The sequence below is a fragment of the Equus przewalskii genome, chromosome 8 (assembly GCF_037783145.1).
Source record: "Equus przewalskii isolate Varuska chromosome 8, EquPr2, whole genome shotgun sequence".
Classification (NCBI taxonomy): Eukaryota; Metazoa; Chordata; class Mammalia; order Perissodactyla; family Equidae; genus Equus; species Equus przewalskii.
In genome coordinates, this window is record NC_091838.1 from 63,666,943 (window position 1) to 63,693,540 (window position 26,598).

Genomic DNA, 26,598 nt, shown 5'->3' on the forward strand with positions numbered 1-26,598 from the left:
CTAAAGTTTGGTGCTTTGCATAAAGGGTTCTTGCTTTCCCCATCCACCCCCGCGAGTCTGAAAGTTGGACCCGATTACTTCTGAAGTCTAGTCCCATTCCGAGGTCGTGCAGTTCACCGCTTAGTTCTCCGAACTCTCTGCTCACAGATGCTGAAAAGGTCACTGCGGAGCCAGCTTCTCTATTAGGGCCAAGTGTTTGGTTACATGTCTCTTGAAAAGGGCAAATTCTGCTCTTCAGCAGAGTTCAAGGATGGAAGGTGAAGAGTGAGGAAGGGGCCTCCTGGGGGGCAAGTTTTGCCAGCAGGGATCAGAGCAAGGAGGTCAGCTCTTCCCCTCGGACTTTGAATTACAGAAGACAAAGGGTCTTATTCAGCTTTGTCTCTCCAGTACCAGAACATAACAGCTTGGTGGTTTCTTAAGTGAACCAGTGAATAAATGAAGGTCGGCGAGTGAGGACAAAATTGTAGGACCCCAGACCTGCCGCTCTTTTGAACTTCAATTTTGACGTCTACAACCCGAGCTAGTAGCACTTAGACTTGAGTAAATCCAAATGTTAACAGTGAAGCACTATATAAATGGCAGCATTATTGTTTTTTTAGGGTTCTGTTTGTCTAGGATGTTATTTGAAGACATTTTTCTTGAAATATAGTATAATGTCAATATGCGGGAGTCAAACCTTAGAGAAAACTGAGCAAGAATTGAGGGACCTGCCCGTGGTGAGTGGTTAAGTTCCCAAGCTCCACTTGGGCAGCCCGGGGTTTCACTGGTTTGGATCCTGGGTGCGGACATGGCACTGCTCATCAGGCCGCCGTGAGGCAACGTCCCACATGCCACAACTAGAAGGACCCACAACTAAAATATACAACTACGTACTGGGGGGATTCGGGGAGAAAAAGCAGAAAAAAAAAAAAAGGAAAGAATTGAGTCCTGGCAGTTTTAACCCTGGGAAAGTGTCATGTCTTGCTAAGCCACAGTTTCCTCATCTGTAAGATAAAAATATCGATATTACAGAAATGTGGAAGGGAGCAAATAAAAGCATTTTTTGAGAGTGTTACATAAATGAGGTTGATCACTAATTGCGAGCATTAAATAAAGTAATGCATGTAAGACAACTGAGCACAGTGCCTGGCCTGTAGGAAATATTCACTAAATTATAGCTATGGTTGTTCAAGGGGAGTCCCTAAGATTCTGGTCTGCAAGGCCAGACACCTAGATTTGAAGCGCCGATCTACCACTTCCTAGCTCTGTGACCTCAGGCAAGTTTTACGTAACCTATTTGTGTTTCTGTTTGGTTTCTTTATCTGTATAATGATAATAATAATTGTACCTACCTCAGAGGATTGTAAAGGTTATTATGAGAATTAAATTAGATAAAACATGTAAAACACTCAGAATAGTGCCTAGCACACAGTAAGTGCTCATTAACTGCTAGCTGTTATTATTATTCTCATCTGAGGTTTTCATATGGACATTTATATGAGCACAAATGAGTCTGGATTATAAGCTCCTGAGGGCAGGAATCCTGTTTTTTTTTCCTATGGTATTCCCAGAAGCTTTTAGCTCAGTGTCTGGCTCCCTGGCACTATTCGATAAATAATAGCAGTAGCGGTGGTGGTGGTTGGCGTGTGTATGTGTATGTAGAGGGGTGAATTAGCTGTAATCTTGAGAAAAGTTGGGACATCGTTTATCTAGAGTCACAAAATAGACTGTGTATTGGCTGTGGATCTTGGGGCCGTTTATTAATCACCCTCTGACAGGAAACAGACAGACACTGTGAGTTATCGGTCATTTCATTTGTTATATTCCTGGAGCAATCTGGCTGATCCCCCGGGGTCTTCCGCTGTGACACGCTACTGTGGGCAGCAGGCCCTGAACACTGTAAGGCCGGAGTTCATCTGAAGCTTGAATTGGAATGGGCCCAGGGGTTTGGGACTGAATTGAAAGGGGGACATTTGAACACTAACTTGGCAGACTACATTCATCTTCCTGTGACAGATCCTTCACTGGCAGAGGCCATCAGTGACATTAAAGGGAGTGCCTGGTAAATTTAACCTTATGTTTCTGGGCACCAGATATGTGTCATGCTGACTTTCTAAATGACACCTCGTTAGATAACCCTCATCTTCTCTTCCTTGAACCCTTTTGAATTAGACCCCATGTTGAACACATTTTCACTGCCCATATTTCTGGTTGTCTCTACCCGCATTTCAGCCACTCCTAAAGCTTAGAGAAGTGGTGCCTGAATATCAGGATTTCCCATAGGGAAAACACTTCATCTCCTTAGCACGGCAGCAAAGCACCTGCTGCAGAAGACCATTTATAATCATCGTCATAATGGAAATGCATGAAACTCAGGACAGGAATTGATTTAGGTCATTTGGGAGACAAGGTGTCCAGTGAGCTCTGAAGTGCCTGATCGAGTGTCTAGAATATCTTAGACCTAAGCTCCCTCACCTGAAAATTGGAAACACTAGTTCTGAGGTTATGTATGTGAAAGGTTATTAACTCGAAGAACAAGAATATATTCCTTGCTATTTCATTGTTATTAAAACATATCTTTCTCTGATTTCATAAGAGAAGGAAAAGAGGAGAAATATCATGCAGCTAACCTATTGATTTTCTTTTATTTTATTGTTTGCCAATTTCTCCATCAACAAACATAATTTCAACTGTATTAATATTCTAGACAAAAGCTGTTTGATTTTTAAGATGTCGTAGGCTATGTACAGACATGGATGAATGCTTTCTTTAAAAAAAAATGTATAGAAAGGCAAGGTTGTGGAGCTGAAGCACTTTCTGATTGAGTAAGTCACCAGTTGCTCAAGGATCTGCTGGAAAGTGTTGGACCAGGGTGGTTGGGGCTAGTTATGGTTCCCCACTCGATGGTAGTGTGACTCCAGCATTGTCACTCATCCACTAAAGTAGGCCTTCCATTGAAAACTGGCAATAATCAAACAATCACACCAATACATAAATATGAACAGGACTGCGTGCTACATGGAAAAAAAGTCATAGTAGGATCACCTGACCCAGTGTGATTTTAAACCAGACCTCCATAAAATGAATGTGTTAAGTAGTGGTGAAAAGATAGTGTAGGAGGGAGAGCCCTTGGGCAGGGAGGCTAGGGCGTCAGCAGACCTCGAGATGGAAGGAAGCAGGGTGTGATTTCAAGGAACTAGAAGAAGCCGAGTGTGGGTGGAGCACAGACAGCAAGGCATTGCATAGATCAAGAGGCTAGAGAGGTGAGTGGACTGTGGTCAGGCTGCAAAGTATAATTCATTCTAGTCTTTCTCCAAAGGACCATAGGAAAAACTGGAGTGTGTGAAGCATGAGAGTGACATGATCATTATAGCTTCTATGGGGTGGAAATTCTCTGAACTTCACCCTGCCAACCTCTCAGGGTCCTAGGTCCAAACAGACATGCAAGAGAAAGCCCTCTTAGACTAAAAATTACAGCAAAAATGCAAAAGTATGTTTATTAGCTTAACTACTTTACTGTTAACGCATATGGTAAAATTCCAAATGGTATTAACATGTCTTTAAGGGAGGGTAAATCTCCATTTCACCTCAGACCTCCACTGCGCCTCTACAAAAAAGACTACTGCTAGTGATTCTTGTGTGATCTTTCAGAAAGAGTTTGTCACAAACTAACACAAGTTTATCGTTAGACATCCTGTTGTTCCATGCAAAAGGAGCATACGCTATAGTGCTCCAAAGGTTGCTTTTGCCACTTTACATTGTTTCTGTTCCATACCAACATTGTGTCTGAGGTCTTCCAAAGAGAGAGCTTAATGCACAGAGTTGGTTACACCAGTTACAGAATCGCTGGGACGTCAAACAGAGAATGATGAGGCAACCAAGGGATGAGCAGCAGCATAAAGCTCTTACCTCCCCTAACTTGAACACTCAAAGAGAAGAGCTGGGGACCTGGCTCACCAGGAGGAAGCTGGAACCACAGTGGCCCTGTCCAGTGGCATCTGAGCTCCTAGGAGACAGAGTTGCTATCAGAAACATTGGCTTTAAATCTCCCGCCAGAGCTTTCCATTAGCCAACCACAGACAGACGCCAGCAGACATGGGAACCTGGGAGTGCAGTGGGTGTTGGTGGGCTTTCCTGTGATGCTGAGAAGAATGAGGAGCTATGGATGGTCTGTGGGGGCAAACAGAACAAGGACTAGCAAAACATATATGGAAAAGTCTTGTCCCTTTTCACTGTTGCATATCCTAATGTATAAATATATTATTTATTTAATCTGTACTCTACTGATGAACAATTCAACTGTTTCTAGTATTTTTCCTATTGCAAACAATGTGTCAATGAGCATCCTTATGCATATATCTTTGCACACTTAGGTGAATGGAGTGTTTCAGGATAAATTCTTTGAAATGTAATTTCTGGGACAAAGGTATCCATGTTTTACATTTTGGTAGGTATTGCCAATTGTCTCCCAGAAATTTTACTATTCTTAATATTGATCTTACCGCTTTTGGGGAGGATAACTAAAATCAGTTAATACCACTCCCTGTGACCCATGTCACATAGTATCGGAAGGAGGACTGCAGTCTTTAAGTGGCAAGTCTGGTCTTTCAAACTTAGACCTCTGGAGAGAGCTGCTTCCTTCACGCTTCAGAGCTTAGCAACTGCCATCGGCCCTTCGAGAGCAGTGGAATGTGTCTTAGTCAGCTTGGGCTGCCACATCAAAATGACATAGACTGGGTGGCTTTAACAACAGATGTGTCTTCTCACAGTTCTGGAGGCTAGAAATCTGAGACCAGGGTGCCAGCTTCTGGTGAGGCCTCTCTTCCTGGCTTGTAGGTGGCCACCATCTCACTGTGTGCTCACATGACCTCTTCTTTGTATGTGTTTGGATCTCTTTCTCTCCCTCTTCTAATAAGGCCACCCACCCTATTGAATTAGGACTCCACCCTTATGACCTTGTTTAACCTTAATTACCTCCCAAAAGCTCTGTCTCTGAATACAGTCACATTGGGGGTTAGGACTTCAACATATGAATTCGGGAGGTAGAAGGGGACACAATTCAAGTGGTAGCAGTATAGTTCTACCATCCTCTTTTAGGACTCATAATCTCTTGTTTAATTTTCCAGGGAATTTAGGCTTTTAAAAGACGTGCTACCTAGTGCTCGATAAATGTTATGGATATATAATTATAATGTCACTCTTTTTCTCTCTCTCACATTTCTTTTTTCTTCCCTTTCTGGACTCCCTTGCTTCAAACTAATAAAATAGGCTGCATAGTTCAGGGAGTTCCAATTGATGCCTACATCGCCTTCTAAAATGCATCACCCATTTACAGGTTCTAACGTCTCTGATTGGATGAGGTTGGCGAGCTACTAGCAGGGAGGAAATCTTGCGCATTCTTTGATAAAGGCTTTTAATCAGTTCAATTACATTAAATAGCGTATTATACCCTGCCCACCTGAGCAGAGGAAGACATGGGTCAAGCTTTCTGCACGTGCAACACACATCACAATTTTCTCTTTGAAATTTCTGTCAAGGATTGTGCCAAGTTCATCACACCTGTAGGTGGGGAAGTTGGGGAAAAGGAAGAAAAATCTCAACAGACCACGACAGAGTGTCTGTTGTTCTCTGCAGCCAGAGGAAGAGACATAACTCCTTGCATATAAACACTTTGACTGTCTGCTAATCGCTCCAGTCACTTCAGCTGGGGTTTCCTGAAACTCAGATACCCATCTAATGCCTACTCAGTCCCAAGAAACTGGTTCCTTAACTAAACAGGAAGCATGTCCCAAACACTCACCTGGAGGCTTCTGAACAAATAAATGTTTCTATCAGAAGAGTGCTAGAGAATCCTGCATGCCCCACTCAGAGCACATCTTCAAAGCTCCTTCAGGAAATATGGTCATCTGTAGTGTTAATTCAAAGAATCTCCCCTCCCCCGCCCCATGCATTCTGCACCTGGCTAACGAAAATATGGTAGATAAGAACCCTTAGAACTATTCTCTTAATAGTCAGTTAGGTACTTCTATCTGGGAAACTCCCCTCCTTTAACTAAAACAAACCTTTAGAACAAAGATTTTGATGAGATAGTTTTCAGGGAAACCAGCCTGCGAGAATTGCTTTCTAAAACAAGAGTTTGCCTATAAAAGGGTTAGCCTAAAGGAGCATCTTTAGGTGAATATTAAACTAAAGAGGGGAATGAAGTTATTTAATATTAAGCTGAAGTGGTAGCATTAACAAAGCCAAGAAAGAAAGTCTGTTTCAATACAAATAATTTGTCATTCATTTATTCAACAAATATTTACTTATTACCTAGTAGGTGCCAGACACTGTACCCCTGATATAGACAGAAATAGGCCCCACACTTCTGAAGCTTATAGTCGGGTTGGGGAGAAACAATAATGAAGTAAACCAAGAAGTAAACTCTTCAGATGGTGATAAGACAATTTCAGAGAGTGATAAGACAGGTGAAGTCCATAATAGAGGTTAGTATAACGGTGTGTGGCTAAGAAGGGGCTACTTTAGCTGAGCTTCTTAGTGAAGGGCTCTCTGAAGAAGCAACTTCTGACTGGACAATGGAATGATGATGATGCTGACCATGCCAGGAAGTGGGGTCAGAGCCTTCCAGGTAGATGGAAGAACAAATGTGGTTACCCAGATAAAAAATGTCAGCGAGGTTAGAGCTAAGAGAATAAGAAGGAGATTTAAATCATATGTCGCCAGAGAGGTGGGCAGGGACCAGGCAGTGTCTACAGGGAAGGGACTTGGCAATTTAGTTGAAGCACAGTGGGAAGCCACTGGCATGCCTTAAGATGCGGATGAAGTGATTTGACATATATGCAAAAGGATCACTTTTGGTAGTAGTAATATGGCTAGAGCAGAAGCAGGAAGACCACAGGAAGCAGGAAGGTAATTGTCACCAGGACAACCAACATCAAACCCTCAGGTTCTGAGAAGCAGAAGAGTGAGTCTTAGCTCCATCATTTATATCCAAGTGTCTCCAGTCAAATCGCTTAGTTTCTCTGAGCCTCTGAGTTTCATAGCCTGTAAAATGGATATTCTAGTTACCTAATGAAGCTGTAACTTCTTCATAAGGATACTAGGAGAATCAGATAATGTATGTGGAAGAGTTCATTATTCCTGAAGCACAGTAAATTTCCATTACTACTAATAAAGTATATTTCCTTGGATCCTACATTTGAAGTTAGTGCCCAACATGTCAGAAGGATATAAGAGAACTAAATGGTAAAATAAGCAGATATACAAAAAGAAGCATTTATGTTAAGTATATACGAACTTTTACATTTTTTTTTAGTTTCTACATAATTTTCTGGATACTTAAGGTTTATTGTTCCCAAAAGTAATGATAATAATAATAAAATTTTGAATGCCTACAATTTCTAAGATACCGGGCTAAGTGTCATATTGATTAACTTACATGAAATAGATACTACTATCCTTCCCATTTTACTCAAAAAGAGGACTGGGGCTCAGAGAGGTCAAATAACTTTCACAAGATCAACAGCTATTGAATGCATTTGAGTCCAGACATTCTAATTCCAGAGTCTGTGCTTTTAACTGCTGGCTCTGCTGCTTATAATAAATTTGAGGGTTTTCTAAAACTAGAAGTCAATTTTGTCCTGCAGAAAGATTAGGTATTTGATATATCTTGGTAGTAGCCAAAGGTTAAAAGTAGGTGAGTGTTAGCTTCCTTTCTTAGATCAAACTCTGCTATATGAACAAATATTTATTAGCAAGCAGACCCCAAATGTATGTACAATGTGAACTTATACTTTATGAGCTCACAGCTCTCATCAAATTTTCGGTCTTCTGAACACAATTTACATTATAGGTTGACCTGAAACAAATGTGACAATAGCCAGTGGCAGAATGCAGCAACAATGCCTCTGTCAGGCAAACAGGTATTCCGAGAATCAGAGGTAGAATACAGGACAATTCAGGGATCCAACATAAGGCACTGATCCTAAAAATATTTCATTCCTAAATATTTTATCATTTCTGATGCTATTGTAAATGGGACTGCTTTCTTAATTTCTCCTTCAGATCATTGTTAGTATATAGAAATGCAAGTGAGTTTTGCATGTTGATTTTATATCCCGCAACTTTACTGAATTCGTTTATTAGTTTTAACAGATTTTTGGTGTAGTCTTTAGGGTTTTCTATATAAAAGATCACATCATCTGCAAACAGAGATCACTTTACTTCTTCCTTTCCAATTTGGATGCTTTTATTTCTTTTTCTTGATGGATTGTTGTGGCTAGGACTTGCAGTACAATGTTAAATAAAAGTGGTGAGAGTGAGCATTCTTGTCTTGTTCCTGCTCTTAAAGGAAAGGCTTTTAACTTTTCACTGTTGAGTATGGCAACTGAAACCACAGAAATACATCAGAGAGGAGCATAAGAAACTACTATAAACAACTATATGGCAACAAACTAGACAAGCTAGAAGAAATGGAAAAATTCTTAGAAACATACAACCCACCAAAACTAAATCAGGAAGAAGTAGAAAATATGAACAGACCAATTATTAGTAAGGAGACTGAATTAGTAATAAAAAATCTCCCAATGGACAGAAGTACAGAACCAGAGGGCTTCACAGGTGAATTCTACCAAACATTTAAAGAACTAATACACATCCTTCTCAAACTCTTCCAAAAAATTAAAGAGAAAAGGAACACTTCCAAACTCATTTCATGAGTCTACCGTTACCCTGATACCAAAACCAGACAAAGACACTTACAAAAAAAGAAAATTATAGGCCAATATCCCTGATGAACACAGATGCAAAAATCCTCAACAAAATACTAGCAAACCATATTCAACAGCACATTAAAAGGGTCACACACCATAATCAAGTGAGATTTATCCCTGGGATGCAAGGATGGTTCTACATATGCAAATCAATAAATGTGATACACCACATTAACAGAACAAAGGATGAAAATTATAGGATCATCTCAATAGATGCAGAAAAAGCATTTGACAAAACTCAATATTCTTTGAAGAAAAAAATCTCTCAACAAATTAGGTGTAGAAGGAATGTACCTCAACATAATAAAGGCCATATATGACAAACTCACAGCTAACATTATACTTATTGATCATAAAAATAAAGGGCAAAGAATTGGCTACATTCTGTGTTCCTATAAGGGTGTAGGGGGTATTAAAATACTTTAGTCTGGTGCTTATCTAATATTGTTTTCTTTATTGCCCCCAAAAGAGAAAACTTTAAGTTAATTTAACTTAAGGAGAGAAATTAAATATTAAGGCATAATATTTTTTCAGGTGGGGTTGTGTTTTGGAGGGCCATGAAACCCTTGCAATATCTCAGACTTTTTTTCACCCCATCCCTCTCAAACAAATTTTGCCCACTTGTGGGATATATCTCTCCCATTGAGAGTGCATGCTTTAGTCAATCTCGTTCCTTTAAGACCCATCATTTCACCAATGAGAGCCCATTTTACCACCATTCACCTCTTGGAAAGTGGGACTCCTGATTAAGTCAACTGTCTCCCTTTAGAGGGTAGCTTAACCTAACTAATGTGTTCATAACATCACACTATGCTGAAATATTTAAAAATAAATGACAGACATAGTAACAGGAATCCAGAACAAGAGAGTGGACAGAGAAAAGAGTTGTGTACAGGGAATAGTTCAGACCACAGTAGGAGAGAAAAGATGGGGTTTGACTCTGGAGGAATATAAACAATGTGTAAATGAAAAGCAGCCCAAATTCTGTCACTACAGTTCCTCTCAGGTACGTGAAATGGCCTTTGAAGGTTCCTATTTCTGTAAGCACCACATGGCAGTCAGTGAGAATTAGGCAGATGAGAGCAGTGGAACCTGAGAACAGTCAAGGGCACTTTTGGGTCCTGGTAGGAAGGACATTATTTATGCCATGATTTCTTCTCTCAAAAGACATGTTGCTTTTGCTGGGAGGAGTTCCAGTAGAGGCAAAGGCATGCTTACATTCCTAAACTAGACCAAGTGGAAGGCTTTTACGGTGTGGGACCAAAGGCTGGGCCTAGAAATGATAACTTAGTGGTTTTAACTACAGCTGATATGCAGCAGGAATGCTTACTTGGCAAGAGAAAGCCTCATAGTTGGGGCTTTCAAGTTCTTGAAAGCTGTGGATCAGCTGCCCAGAAAAAGTATGTAGGCTCACACAAATTCTGCAATCCATTTCAGAAGGTTCCTGGCCTATGACTCCAGTAGGGAAATTGATCTGGAATATGATGAAACTTTTTGCTGCTCAGCTTTAAAGAGATGTTTGTACCTTGGTGAATAATATGGTTGTATCATCATTTGTCACATTTCTATATTTATATTTTCTGGGTTCTTGTCCAGGATACCCGTCTCGAAATTTCAATGTTATACAAATGAGCGTTGTTTTCTCCTCGCTAGTGCATCATTATACTAACCAAGTCTATAAATGGGCTCGCCCTTTGAAATTGTGTACTCTCAGAACAGCTCAGATCTCAGGGCAGCTGATTCTGCTTGGCAGGTGTGGGATGTGTGATTGAGTCATTCTAGAATCTCAAAGAGATATTTGTTAGAGGGAGCAGCACACAGAGACTGATTCAGTAGCTCCTTGGGTTCCAAACAGCCTGGTACTTACCACAGTTGACATTTGAAGGAAGCTCCGCTGCTTCTTTAGTGGTTATCAAAAATGTAGAGGAGATGAAAGGAATACAAAAGCAGAAGTTCCAATGGGCAGACACAGTGGGAGGTGTGGAAGAGGGAGTTTTTTGTGGCCTGTTTTAAAACACTCATTTAAGATAAGGCTTAGGTAGCATGGGATGAAGAGCTGGCAGTTTAGCAGCAGATGTGGTCAAGTCCGTTGGGGCCCTTTTAGACTAAAAACAATAGAGCAGAGTGTAGCTCTGCCTCTGAAGCTGGGCTGCTTGCCTTTGAACCCTTGTTGCCGTGTTCCGTGTCCTTTCATCTCTCTGTGTCTCTGTGTCTACATCTATACAATGGAGAAGCTACTAAGAGTATTCACTTCCAAGGCTTGTTCTGAGTATTCAGTGGGAAAATACATGCAAGGCACTTAGAACAATGCCTGGCAAGCAGTAAGCTCAGTGCCTATCTGTGCTCAAATTCACTGATACATTGCTTTAGAATGATCATACCTTGTGCTGTGTGGTCACGGCTGTCTGGGCCATTGAATAGAGAGATTTTATTGTTTCAAAGAATTTTCACGCTACAGTTACTACCTATTTAAAAGTATGAACTAGATATTCAAAGCAGAAAATCTCTGGCCACCATAGCAGTCAAATCAACTGGGACACAGTGTCCATTAGTGCCTGTCATGTGTTTGGTCCTGCACAAAGCACTGAAGAAACCTACTGGAGGTGGATGTCCACACGTCTTCCTTGACTTCCATGAGTTTCTTATCTGGTCTCTTAATCAGAGTTTGGCCTACACAGTTATACATGCTTCTTAAAAAGTTACAGAAAAGAAGTGGTGCAGGATGTCAGGAGGTATAATGATGTTAAGTATGGTATAAAATATTGAGGAGTTTAGCGGGCAGGAAGGATGCATTTGAAATGGGATAAGGTATACCTGTAAAGGCTTCTTGAAAGACAAGGACTTCGAAAAATTAGCAGGCCTTTGAGAGGGAGATTCGAGAAGAAAATGGATTCCAGGCAGGAAAAATAAGGCCATTGAAGGCCCAGAGGTGGGAGTGGAGTGGAGTGTGTGTGTTGGTGGTGGTGGTGTTAGAAGAAGGGGTGCTGGAGGATGCACGGTCCCAGCAGAAGAAAACTGAACAGCACAGGTGAGAGAAGACCTTGTCATTGATGCTAAAGCTGCAGAGAAGGAAGAGGCTGAAGGAAAAGGGTGGATGATCTTGAGTGCTGAGTGCTGCTGTTATTTTATGGGCAGTGGAGGCTCAAAAGGTTTTTGAGCATGATTAGAACTGTGCTTAAGGCACCATTTGTAAACCACTTTATTCTTTTCAAAGTACTTTTTCATGCTTTTTTTCGTTTTGTCGTTAGAGCAAGGCAGTGCGATACATAAAGGAGCCATTATTTGCCTCCTTTTTGCTTCATATTTCCCTGGGCATGCCATACACATTGCAGATAAAGCAGAAAGATCAAGAAATTGTCCTGCTCATGCCCAGAGAAGGATTAGGAGGAAGAGGACGGGATGATATGGACCACCTGTGGACCACTCTGCAAAGCTACTGGTTTGGAAACAAGTCTACTTTTGTTCCAAACTGTGTCAAAAGTTTAATGAGAATGATGGCCTTATTCATAAAGTGTATCCATATTGTCACGATATCTTTAATATACCTATTATTTTATAATTTAAGTCCTGAGACAAAAATCCAACATTTGTACACTGCTTTTAAGTCAACGTAACATCATTTTATCATTTAATCATTTGACTTTCCCAGTAACTGACAGGTAGATAGGTTAAAACGTGATTGATATTTCTATTATGACAAAACTAGCACTCAGAGAGGACCAGTGGCCAGTCAGAGGTGGCACAGTTAGCAAGAGATGGACTCAAAATCAAAGCAAGAACTTGAACTCCAGATTCTTTCAAAACTTCCATAGTCCATCATATTTTGCCAGCTGTTTCCGCTTAACTCAGTTAAAGCCATTATCCATCATTAGACAGTAAGCTTCTGTAGACTAAAGGGTATTTTCGGCTGTTACTAGAACTTTTCCTTGCCTGATTATTTGAGGCCTGTGGGTGGATGCCAAGATGGAAGACTACAAGTGGCTCATCTGAAACGGGGGCTGGACCTCTCTGCATGACACAGAAACTGGTCACCAGCATCAAGTGACTCTGCCATGGTTGACTTGGCTATGAGACATGTTATACTTTGTTGATTTTTTGGCCTGCCCTTCTCTCCTCCCATCTTCTACTCCCTTCACTCCAAGGCCAGAGGAGCTGGAGAATCTGACACCGGAGCTCTACCTTTTCTGGCTGGTTACCCATCTGTGTCAAAGTGGTATTGGCTTTGGCGCCCCTGTGGCTGGACTCGAGACCATTCTTGGGCAGCTGAGATGATTTCTTTCTGATGGATTCTTGACCTAGGAAGCCAGAAGAAGGTTATTTTTACTTAGAGAGACCTCACAATTTCAATGATGAGTTTGGTTTTGGACATTTTTTAATGTCCTACTCAGTCCTTAAGAAATGAAAAGGGCTAGGTCATTTTCAAAGAAGTGACTTTGCAGGTTGGCATGCCAACGAGTGGGCCTGCAGCTGAGCTCATGCTCTCCAAGGCATGTTTGTCCAAGATGAGGCAGAGAAACCAATAACCCCCCTGTTGTTTTGTATTACCTAAAAGCCAACCCTCCCACGGGGCAGAGGCGGGTGTAGATTCTGGCATTCACACAAAAATGTTGAGAAACATTTGCAGCCTCTTTAGAACCTTGCAAAGTTAACAGTTTACCATGAGAAGGGACTGCTGGAGTGGCAGATCCAAATTGAACTGAAAGGAGTAACTGCCTGTGGTGGAGATTAAGTAGTGTGATAGGGGAAAGCCCAAGATGAGTCCTGCCCTATGCATTCCATGGGATATCCTTGTGTATTCCAAACAGCAGGAATCTTCTCCTCTGAAACTATTGCCACTTAGCACTAAAGAAGTTTTGTTGAGTGAATGAATGGCTGCTCAGTGCATTCATCACTAAGACTTTAATGAAAACTTTACCATTCCCCAGAAGGCCCTTTGCTGAATACATTTGTTCTTACATTCAGTCAACAAATATTATAAAAATCTTCTAGACGTCAAGCACTGTACTATGGATATGATGGATATGACTAAGTCAGGGTTCACACGCTTGAGGAGCTTATCATCTAGTAGGGAGGACAGATAAGTGACAAACTGAAACAAGGTGAAAATGATGAGCACAGAATGCTGTGGAAGTTTATAGTGGGAGAAAAAAGTCCAGAACTGGCAAATCAAGGAGAGGGTCCAACGGTTAAAATAAACAAACAAACAGGAAATCAACTAGAAATCAATTTAGGAGTTACAGATAAAATGATAAAAGTAATGAAAACTACCATTTATTGAATATCCATTAAGTTTAGGGCCTTGTATATACATTGTTTCAAATATCCCATTTTATGATACCCATTTTCCAAATTAGGAAACTGAGACTCAAAAACTCACTTGAGTCCACACAACAAAAGATTGCCAGGGCTGAAGTTAGGATGTATCTACCACTAAAGTTACTAAATACCTTGTGACTACAAGGCTGGTCATTGATTAATATTTCAATTCTTTACCCACTTCTGTGATATTCCACTATCCCCCCATATCTAATTCCAACCTAATTCTTTCATTAACTCAAGGCACTCTCTCTTTACGCATCTTGCCTACCTTATTTTTCACTGTAACACTTGTCACAATCTAACATACAATATGCTATATTTCATCAATTCTAAGATCTCCTTTTCATATTTTTACATCTCTGAAGTTAGGATACATCAAAACATTAATGGCATGGCAAAGTTTGTGATGTCTTTTTCTTTGTTTATACATAAAAGTAACAGTGCATTTTCAAATTGATGGCATCTGAAATTCCTTAAATAGGCAGTATTTTGCTTATGTTATATTGTTTATTATGTGCCTTCCTCCATTAGAATATAAGCTTTGAGAGGGTAGCGTTTCTGTCTGTCTTTTTCGTCGTTGTTCTCCCATCACTTGGAATGTTGTTGAATAAATTAATGATTGATTAGATATAGACAGTCTATTACATATCAGTAGCTCTGCGAAGTGCTAGATATAGACTGAGAAATAAAATAGATGTGGTCCTTGCTCTCCTGGAAGAGATGCAAATTAAACAAACAAACAAATAAATACATAAATAAATGTTCAATATTACGTTAAGAGTTGGGAGAAGTGAAAACATTGAAGATACCATGCAAAGAATAAATGGGATAGTTTCTAAATTTAGGTTGTAAAGTCAGGGTGGCCCTCTCCAAGCTGATATCAGAAGGGTGAAGGCAATAAATCCAAGAATCCAGACTACTGTGCATCCTGACACATACAATAGGCAATCTTAACCATCCCAGTCCACAATGTTTTCTCCCCACTTGCAACAATATATGGCACTTATTGTATCTGCATGCACTTTTAGTTATATTTTTGCAGATATCTTTCTATCCACCTGGATTACAAATGCATTCATCCTTCTGGTAGAACAGAAGGAGCACTGGATGAGGAGACAATCAGCCTGGGTAGTACTTCTAGCTTTGCCCCTCCTTTACAAATTGAGGAAGTTATACGAACTCTCCAGACCTTAGTACCTTTACCCATAAAATTAGGAGATTATATCTGAGAATCTCTAAGGTGTCACTGAGCTTCAACATTTAAATTTTGTAATTAGCAACCCATTTTAACAAACAGTTATTGAGGAGCTACTACATGCTAGGCTGCTAAACTTTCTGCAGGACACTGGAGGAATTAAGATGAAATAACGAAGACACAATCCATTTATTTAAGGTGTTTATGATCTTAAGGAGGAGACTGATACATTGATGACTTCAATACAACGCAGCGGAGAATTTCCTTTGCTTCTGAACTTTCAACGACTGTCATTGTCTTTCCTAGGTGTGAGCAACGTTTCCCCTTTAGTAAAGGCATTTAACTCTTCCTGCCACCAGCAGATGGGTCAAGTGGTCACATCAACTAGACACAGCTGCATCGGATTTGAGGGCTAATGGACAAGATGGAGCTTTGAGAACCTAAGCTGTTTGTAGAAAAAAGAAGCCTCTGTATGCCAGGGTAACATGGGAATTGAAAGAAAGGGTCACGTTGCTCCACCTGAGTGGGGATGAAAGTTGGGGTGCTGTGGGGTGGGGCAAAGTGCTACTAAGGCAAGTTTTGTAGGGCGTTGATGTCTCAGTTGAATTTTGAAGGAAAAAGGAGCATTAAGCAGGTATATCAGTTGGCATACCTTCGACTACAAAATATAGACTACCCAGTTGAAGATAGCTTCCATAGGAAGTACAATCATTATTCCACATAATATGAAATACAGAGCGGAGAAATTCCAGATTTAGTTTGATCGCTCAAAATGTCATTGAAGACTCAAGCTCTTTCTACTTTTCTGCTCTATTTTCCTCAGAATACTAGTTTTTGTTCTTAAGCTTTTCCCCTTATGATTGCAAGATGGCTGCCAAATGCCTTGGCATAGTATTTTAAGCAACTGGACAAAAAATAGCTGAAAGGGGATAACTTTTCTCAAAATCCTTTTTATCAAAGCAAAGAACCACATTTCCCCCACTTTCCACCCCAGTCTCAGCCAATTTCCTTTCAGGTCCCAGTGGCCATGACTGGGCCACATGTTGATGCTCTAATGCAAAGGAGGCTGGGAAAGTATGTACCTGGCATTTTCAGTCTCCATATTAGATGGCAGATTGTGTCTGCTGGGAGGAAGTGTGTGTGTGAAGCGGAGAAGTGGTGAATGGTGTGGTTGCTGGGTAAGCCTCCAACACTGTCTTCAAAACAGGAAAAGAAGGAGTGGGGAGTTAATAATGGATCTCATGCTCAGGCCCTGGCACAATCGTTTGCTTTCTGAATTGTAGGCATTCAATTGATATTTGTTGATTGTGAGATCATTGTCATAGAAATAGAAAATCAATGTCAGGTCAGGGAAGTGAGTAGTAAAATCAGTTATTCTTTCCAGCCATGACTGGCCGAAAAAATTTTAATTTTGTCACTTGAATTGGTGACTGTTGATATTTCTACTGGGTGGCTAAACTAAAATACTAACTCAACATCAGGAGAGGTAGTGGTGGTGTTTTTTTTTAAACCATGTCTAATTTGGCAACAGTTACATAATCTAAAAGCAAATCAGGGAAAAATCTGAGTTCAATGGAAAAAGACCAGATCCTAGGAAATGAAAGTTTACTAAAAACACCGTGTGTGGGATTCTAATGAAAAAAACAGAGTGTAAGATGGCCCTGGGGCTATGGAAAAAATTTAGTACGTCCTACTAAAGTACTTAGTGTCTATTGGTTACACATGGAAACCCACAACGAGGAAGCAGAAGAGGGCACCAAATTAGTCCATTTTTAAAATCAACTATATATCCCAAGCAGATGTTAACATCTTTTTAAAACTTTCTTTGCCTTTCTCACAAGTACAGACAAAACAGAAAGCCAAAAAGTTGTCTTCTGACTATAATAAAAACAACAACAAAAAGGATATTACATAGCGACTGAAAGAAGACACGAGTCATTGTGTTGGAGGGGTGTGAATTATTTTAAATAATTCATATGAAATAATACAGAGAGACTTCGAAATCAGATTGAGCATGTTGCAGCACACTCCACTGATCCTTTGAAATGACTTCTTTCCGTGTCTTTTTAAGCCTGTTAAATCCTTTCACAGAATTGTGAGAGGTTGTCTGGAAAACGGAAAATGTTCGAGATGAGTTAAAGATATGGGGTCATTTCCCACTGCTCTTTCTTGATGAGATTGCTCCATTTTTAAGTCACTGGGGCTATTTAACTCCAACCACAATGTATTTTCAGTGTTGTTTTCATCTGGAGTTTTATTCCTTTGCTGCACTCCGCTCTACTTTTCTTCTCACGAATGCAAAGGCATGCCATAACTCAGGAAAAGAGGCCACAGAGGACCATAGGTGGTTGACTCCTCTTTAAATATTTCAAATATCATAGCGTTTGCTGTGATGTGTCAAGCCAGGTACCACTTTCTGCTGTAAATTTTTCTTTCCACTTGGACTAGATTCACAGACTTCTTGGAGTTATTATATGCTTTTGTTGATCCACTTTCTAAGGCCACTTGGGAGTTCCAAGATTCCTCCAAGTCCTTGAAGGTGATGATGTGATGTCTCCGCTTCTTTCAGCACCTCATAAGACCTGGTGTAGTGATTCTTCCTTAGGAGTCTATGTTAGAGTTACATAGGGAGCTTTTACCTGCACACAAGTGTCTGCTTGCCTTGGCACGCAAAACCAGAGTCTCTAGGGTCGGGCTTGCCAAATATACCTGGAAATGCTTCTTTGAGCTATTCTGATGGATAGGTGTGGTTCAAACCATTAGTCTGTTGGAAATCATAAATTTACTCTCAAAAAAGAAAACAAACAAACAAACAAAAGAAATAGAAAGAAAAAAAAAGTCTGCATAGGCCATTCCTGCATCTGATTACTACGATACCTAACCAGTGTGGTAATACTAGGAACTGGAGTGGTATAATGGTTAAGAGACCAAGTTCCTGGATTCAAATTTCTACTCTACTGTGTGACCTGCATCAAATTAAGTAGCTACTCTATGCTTCAGTTTACTCATCTGTGTAATGGGTATGATGATAATGCCTGCAGTAATTTTGGGATTAAATAATGTGCTAAATATAAGATTAAAAATTTATAACGTATTTGCTGATAGACTAGCATAAAGCAATTATCTAAGGTCAATTGTTATTATCCCACACTGCTCAGAGGCTCAGATTGTAGTCATAAGGTATTTTTGATAAAAAAATGAAAAAGTGAATGATTGTAAATAAGGGCATTTTATTTGATAGGCAGAATATTTAAAAATCTGAGATCCATAGTGGGATTTTGTTTGGGTCCTTGGTATTATGAATGTTGGGTCCATATTTTAATTAACAATTATATGAGCATTGAGAATGCCAGAGTCCCTTTTAACAGCATTTGTAAAACCCTAAGGTATCATAAAATGACATCTAGAAATCACTGGCTTGGGTAACTAAGGATGGTGTTATTTCCTGCAGACCAGGAATGCTTTGGGCTGCCTTATCCAATAAGATTAAGAATGCATTAAGGGCCAGCCCCGATGGCCTAGTGGTTGAAGTTTGGGGCACTCCACTTTGGTGACCCAGGTTCGGGTCCCAGGCACGGAACCAAACCAGTAGGTCAGTAGCTGTGCTATGGTGGTGGCTCATGTACAAGAACTAGAAGGACTTACAACTAGAATATACAACTATGTACTGGGGCTTTGGGGGGCAAAAAAAAGAGAGAGAGAGAGAGAGAGAAAGGAAGATTGGCAACGGATGTTAGCTCAGGGTGAATCTTTGCCAGCAAAAAAATATATATATTATGAATTAAAAAAAGAAGAATGCATTTAGTGTATTAATAAGAACACATAAGAAGAAAATGGCAATTCTTAAAATGATATTATTCCATAGAGATATTTGAAAACAAGCATTCAGTAGTCATCATAAATAAAATCGGACATTTCTTGTAGCACTTTATGTTTATTTTGTGCTTTAGAGCTTTTTTTTTTAAATTATGAAAGGAAGTTGGGCACAGTAATCTAGTCAGTGCTTGGGAGTCTCCCACGGTTCTTAGCCTGGTCCTGAGCCTCTTCTGGGGATGTGTGAATATGATGTGAGTGACTTTTTAACACTATCTTCTCATAGTGATAGTATTTTGGGGTGGAGTTAGTAGAAATGTTGTAACAAAAATCTTTGCTTTTACCCCCAAATGTACAACATAGACATTAAGGCATCTGGTCCATTCAACAGAGAGGAATCATCTGACACAATCTTCTCTTTCAGCAACTCTTATTTACCATTGTACAGCTTTGTTAGCTTGGTTTGTAATATACTGTAAGCTCCACAGACACAGGACCAGATGCTCGCCGCAGTTCCCAGCATCAGCATCAGCAATGAGAGCATTCCAGAATTTTAGAATTGAAAGGATTCTTATGGTGGGCCAAATATGATCCCCCAAAGATGTCCACATCCTAATGCCCAGAAGCTGTGAATATGTTAACCTTACGTAGTAAAAGGGACCTTGCAGATCTGATTAAATTAAGGGCCTTGAGGTGAAGAGATTATCCTCGATTGTCAGGTGGGCTCAATCTAATCACAAGGAGCCTTATAAGAGGGAGGCAAGAGGATCAAGGTCAATAGAAGGAATTTGACAATGTAAGCAGAGATTGGAGTAATGGGGCCATGAGCCAAGGAACACTAGCAGCTTCTACATGCTGGTAGAAGCAAGAAACTGATTCTCCCCTGGAGTCTCCAAAAAGAATCAGCCTGATGATACATTGATTTTAGCCCCATAATACTCATTTTGAACTTGTGACATCCAGAACTATGTAATAATAAATCTTTGGGGTTTTTAAAAAGCCACTAATCTGTGATAATACATTACAACAAAAATAGGCAACTAATACAGACCTCTTAGATTATCAAATTCAATCTTCTTTATTTTTTTTTGAGGAAGATTAGCCCTGAGCTAACATCCACCACCAATCCTCCTCTTTTTAACTTTTGCTGAGGAAGATTGGTCCTGAGCTAACATCTGTGCCCATCTTCCTCTACTTTATATGTGGGACACCTGCCACAGCATGGTTTGATAAGTGGTGGGTAGATCTGTGCCCGGGATCTGAACCAGTGAACCCCAGGCCACCAAAGCAGAACGTGTAAACTTAACTGCTATGCCACCGGGCCGGCCTCTTCTTATTTTTGATTGAGTGATAGAAGGTCCAGAGAACTTGGTTATTCATTTATTCATTCATTCAACTACAATTTTCTGAGCTGCTAACATCTGCTGTGCACTGTTAGCAGTAAGCATATGATCCATTCTATGCCTTTCTGAACCTTTCTCCCAGGACCCTGGGGACCAGAATCTGAAGTGGAGAGACACCCAGAAGAAAGATATTTGGAGTTGATGAATTCTGATGGTGGTACACCTGATCCCCAAAGCTACAGTCTTTCCATTCCTTCCAGAGGCTTAGTAATTTGCTTTTCTTTTGATATTTTGAGACACCTAGGTCCTTATGATAAATTCCTTCATTTGTGCAAGTTGGCTAGAGTGGGTTCCTGTGGCTGTTACACCCACTCTAGTAAATTATCTAAATAGTCAGTTGATAGCATCCTCTGGTCCCTCTAAATTTTGTGATGGTGTTTTAGATCAACAATTTATTTTTAGCAAGATCATCGTATTCCACAGAAATAGTCTGCAGATCATTAGCCAACTGATGTTTACCCCAACAAGCTAAGTCCACAGCCTAATTGCAGCATTTGGGAAATATTTTTCTCTGTCTACGCGGAAAGAAAAATGTGAGCCACACACTGAATTTGCAATCCTCTGATATCTGAGCTGCTAAAATCTGTTATGGAAAGAATAGTTTTGTTATAAATATGAATTTCATAAAATTTCCATGAATATTATCTACCATCAGCAACTAAGAAAATTGCCTTTGCTGGCTAACTTCTAAAACATAGCCACAAAAAGGGTGATGGCAGATCTTTAATGCCTTAAATAAGTAGCTGTCATTCTGTTTAAGGAGTAGCAAGTTCTTCTAATAAAGAGAAAGGATAAGTCAGAGAGCGGAGGTACTGCCTGTATGGGCACAAGTCTATGAGGTTTGGCTCAATGATTTCAAGCACAGATCCTTGATGAATCTGGTCCTAGGCACCCTTGAGACATCATTGTGTCTCCTCATATAGAACTTGCCAGACTCCAACGACAGCAAGGTTCAACAGATTGGTTTAGTGATTGAAGTTGCTCCACTATTTGATTTTCTTGATCAACTCAGTTAAGCACACTATGCCTTGAGATCCTTGACTAAAACATAGGACCACTAATAGTGTCTACATTCTGGCTGAATTATAAGGTTTAAATGAACTAAAACGTGGATGGTAGTCATAGAGATGTTCATAAACATTCTGATTCTCTTCTTCTTCTAGACAAGATTGAACATTCTCACCCATTTTGGAATGTGGTGGCAAAGCGACTGACTTTGGCCAACAAAGTATGAGCAGAACTGACACCTGTCACTTCTGGGAGGAAGTCTGTAAGAGCCAGTGTTAGATTCACTGTCTCCTTGTCTGCTTTAGCAACATCGGTGGTCCAGATAGTGACCTCTCCATCCACCGGGTCCTAGAGTGAGGGTAATGCGATGCTGAGCCCCTAGCTGACCTGAAATAAATCTTTGTTGTTTTAAGCCACTGGTATGTTTTGGAGCTGTTTACATCTACCACATAAGCTAGCCTGCCTAGAATTCCATGGAAAGCATTTAACGCCTAGTAACCTGTCAGTCTGGATGAGTGGTGAGGTCACAGGGGTGATTAATTTACTCACTTAACCAAAGCTTACTGATCATCATCTCTATGCCACACACAGTGAATTCCACGGTGAGGGGGCAGATAGAGTCCCTGACTTCATGGAGGTCACAATTATGCTGAGCCTGCTACCATTCCCAAACTGAGGTTAGCAATCAGAAAAGTTTCACATCCCTGCAGGAGAGGAAAATCGATGAAGCTGGGTGGGCCAAAACTCTTCATACAACAACAGAAGGGCAAAGAATAGTTATTCCTGACAAAACCCAGAGGTCTAATGGGGACAGTGGGTTGATGTAGGTTCTGGGCATACCCCAAGATGTGATTCCTGCCTAGCTGTGGCCCCATTCTTGATGTTTCTTCTCTGAGTTCCCTGACTCACTGTGTTACTACTGCAACCAATAAAATGGCCTTCTTTTATGGAACTCATTCCTAGTTCACTCACATGAATTCATACCCTGCCTTGCCCCTGCTAACCCAGGAGATCAAAACAAAACCAAATATTTACCACCTTGATGTACCATCTGTCTACGCTGGTGTGTTAGACCCACCTGAGCTACAGCCTTAGGACAACTTTCTGAAGAAGCTGAGAAGCAACAAATCAAAGGGCTATTTACTTCACTCTCTTTCTGGACATCAATGGCAGTTGGTGAAGCATGATGACCATCCTCCCTGGGTTCCTGGCAGAGGGGCTGAGCTCTGTGATGTGGGGTCTGTCTTCCCTGGGGTGGGAAGGCAGAGGTCTCTGTTGCAGTTTTGCCTGCTCCCACATGAGAAGGAGTGCTGGTGGTGTTGGACTTTGAAAATCAGGGCAGGGCATCCTTTCATGTTGAATCCAGTGGTGTGCAGTCTAGGCCAGGCAGAGATGCCCCAGGCCTGGCTGCTACTGGGCAGAGTGCTCTGAGGCTTCCAGGTTTTCTCCTTGGCACCTCACAGAGAAGGAGAGAGAAGTTCTCTAGGAGAGTTGGTGATCAGCTTCTTCTTCATGCCCAGGAAAACTCTGAAATGAAACATACAGTTTTTCTGTGTTCTTGGTGTAACATTAAGCAGGATTGATGATTTGGGGAGAAAAACACATTGGCTTGGGATTCATGCTGCTTCAGTACAAATCCTGGTCTTGCCACTTACAAAACATGTGATTTAGGGTGAACTGTTTGTTCTCTCTGAGTCTCGGTTTTCTTACCCATAAAATGATAATATTAACATCTATTTTACAGGTGGCATTCAAAGAATTAAATGAGATAATATGTATTAAGCATTTAGCAGTGTCTGGGGCGTATTGTATCCTCAATATATGTTGGTGCCTTTTCCTTTTTCCTTTTAAAGCAGGGATGACTAAGTACTTGCTTTTATATCTTTGGGAGATCATTAGAAAGCATTGTGGCTTTTTGTATCGTACAATGTCTTTCACATGCATCATAATTTTTTATCCTCCCAATAACTTTATGAGCAAGTACTATTATGCTCATGTCATAGATAAAGAAACAGAGACTCAAAGAGATCAAGCAATTTGATCAATGATCACAAAGATATTACTTGTCATCGGTATGCCTTGCACTCAAGTCATTAGACCCAGAACCCCTTCTCTTTTTAGTCTTTGCTTTTTCTTTGAGATTCGGTGGGGTCTGACATTGTAGTCGCCAAAGATCAAGCCAGGTGAACACTGTCTTTGTCTACTAGTCTTCCTATTCCCACTGCCATTAGAAACACCTTGATCTAAGGTCAGCCCAGGCATGATGAGCCTTCATTGTGGAAGGAGGAGTTGTGTAAATGTTAGGTTGAGGGTGGCCCCCTTATTCTTTAAGACTGGGACACCACATTTTAATTCTGGTAGGGTTTCAGACAGGCAATCAAAAAGAGAAAAAGTGTACCTGCTATCTTTCCATCCCTCATCCCCAAACCCCACCTCCATCCCAGGGATGCTGATCTGCGTGGGCTACACCCCTTCTTGCAGGGTCACTGCTGGATGGTTGGGTTTCTCTACTGAAGGTTACTGCTTGTCACAAGGTATTATCATTTTCTTCTGAGTTCCATTGATCATGCTGTCTCCTCATTTTAGGGGGCCTAGAAGTGGTACCAGTCTCAGGATACTGTACACTCTTGTAAATTATGCCTTATTAAACCTTTCTCAATTTGGCCTAATTTCCCGACAGGACCCTGAGTGACACAAGAGGTGGCTCCAAATGGTGCTAGGAAAATGTACCTTAAAAAATGGTAGATTATGGCTGTCAATATCAATTTCCTTACCCATCACCAAACCAAAGTCCTTAATTGCACAGTTAAAAAAACAGGACTGTTTTTCTCTTTTGTAAACTTAACTGCTATGCCACCGGGCCGGCCTCTTCTTATTTTTGATTGAGTGATAGAAGGTCCAGAGAACTTGGTTATTCATTTATTCATTCATTCAACAACAATTTACTGAGCTGCTAACATCTGCTGTGCACTGTTAGCAGTAAGCATATGATCCATTCTATGCCTTTCTGAACCTTTCTCCCAGGACCCTGGGGACCAGAATCTGAAGTGGAGAGACACCCAGAAGATATATGGGTATGCCAAAGGGTAACTTTGGCAGTAATTTTAATTTGGTTTTCCCTATACAAGAAAACAGTTGGGATCCGGTGATGTGGACATAGTAAGTAATTTTTGATAGAGCTGAATCTCAAAAAACAGCTTAGCTGAACTTCAGAGGCAGTAAAATGTAATTGTCTTAGTCTACTTGGGCTACCATTAGAAAACACCATGGATTGGCTGGCTTAAACAACAGGACTTTATTTCCTCACAGCTTTGGACACTAGAAGTCCAAGATGAAGGTGCCCTCAGGGTTGGGTTGTGATGAGAGCTCTCTTCTTGGGTTGCAGATGGCCACTTTTTTGCTGTGTCCTCATATGGCAGAGAGAACAAGCTCTGGTGTCTCTTCCTCTTCTTATAAGGCCACTAATCCCATCATAGGAGCTTTATTCTCATGATCTCATCTAAAGCTAATAACCTCCCAAAGGCTTCACCTCCTAGTGCCCTCACATTGCGGGTCAGGGCTTTGACAAATGAATTCTGGGGGGACACAAACCCTTGGTCCATTACAATAATGTAGTGAGAGCAGAGGAGTCAGATTTCCTGGGTTAAAAAATCTCACTTCTATGACTTGCTAAATATCTGACCCCGAACAATTTACTAAATCTCTTTGGACTTCTATTTCATCTTTTAAAAAATAGATTTTGCCTAATGAAGCTATTATAAGAATTAAATAAGTTAATATACCCATAAGACATTCCTGAAGATGGATGTCTATGTGTGAGATACCTCAGGAATGCATGAAAGTAAACGAAAATATTGGAATTGCTCTGAGTTATTGAAAGGACCACACAACATTCCTTTAAAGTGACATGGAAACTACACACTTTGTTCATATGCTGAAGATCATACAGTATTGCTTCACAAAAAAGAAAATACATTTCATAAGTTTTTCTGAAATAGTTTCATATATATTTGTCCGCCTCTCATCTCCTAGTGACCTCTGTCAGAGAAATGCAACATCTCCAGGGAAGTTCTTGGTGCCTTATTCAGTAAGTAAACAGCAGCGTGTCACCCACATGTTACAATAAAAATTCTCAAAGCGGATTGCATCAGGAGCTTTGAGATACCTCTGTCCCATGCTCCCACTGAAACCGGACTTCCAACCTCCATTATCTCAGAATTGATTCCTACTTTACTGCCTCCCACTCTTACTCACATCTCATCCCCTCATTTGTATTGGTAAAACTGAATGGATTGGCTTCCTACTAATGCCGTTTATGTGTCTCCCTCCTACTCTGTCCTCACAAAGTGGCACCCTGTTGGTGATTTGCAGTTTTTTACTTATCCCTTAGTGGCCATATTTTCTTGAGTAGAAAAAATTATGTTGGGCTTATAACCAAATGTTTGATTCTGCCATTCATTTATATGTTTATATTCCTTTCCCACCCAGCCCAGCCAGAAGTTGGAAGGAGCCAGAGACTCTCAGTAATGGAATTTTAGGGCTTCTTGGTAGCTTCTCCTGGTTTTACTCAATCCTTGGCCCTCAGAGAGTCAAGTAAAGAGCTACTTCTATGCTTTGCTTTCCTTTTTTACCCTCCGGGGCGGAGGGTATCTGCTGTTACTATCTCCCAAGGAGAATGTGAGGATGAGTCATGTGATTTCCAAATCTGTATACTCAATTGGGCCTTTCCCCTGAACTCGAGATTTATCATCTACTTGGAAATGTCTAATAGGCATCTCAAACTTGGCAAATCCAAGCAACAACTCTTATTTCTAACATGTATCCTCTTTGTCTCCCAAAAAATGTCAAAAACAAGACAAAATAAAACAAAAAACAGTAAAACCTCTTTTCTTCTAGTCCTCTCTAGCTCAGTAAATAATAACTTGAGTTGCTCTAGCTAAAAATCTTGGCACTATCCTTGACTTCTCTCTTTCTCTCATAGTCCGCATTCAATACACAACAAAACTGTGAACTCTGCCTTCAGAATCTGTCTACTTCCCAGCATGGTCAATAGTGAAGCTCTACTTCAGGTTACTGATGCCTCTCACTTGGGTTACAACTCTAGCTTCCT

General features: G+C 40.6%; 1 protein-coding gene across 2 annotated transcripts in view; it reads left to right on the top strand.

Annotated features, from left to right (window-relative positions):
* The window catches only part of COLEC10 (collectin subfamily member 10), a 432,349-nt gene that overhangs the window by 282,981 nt on the left and 122,770 nt on the right, over positions 1-26,598 (top strand). The window lies entirely within an intron of this gene.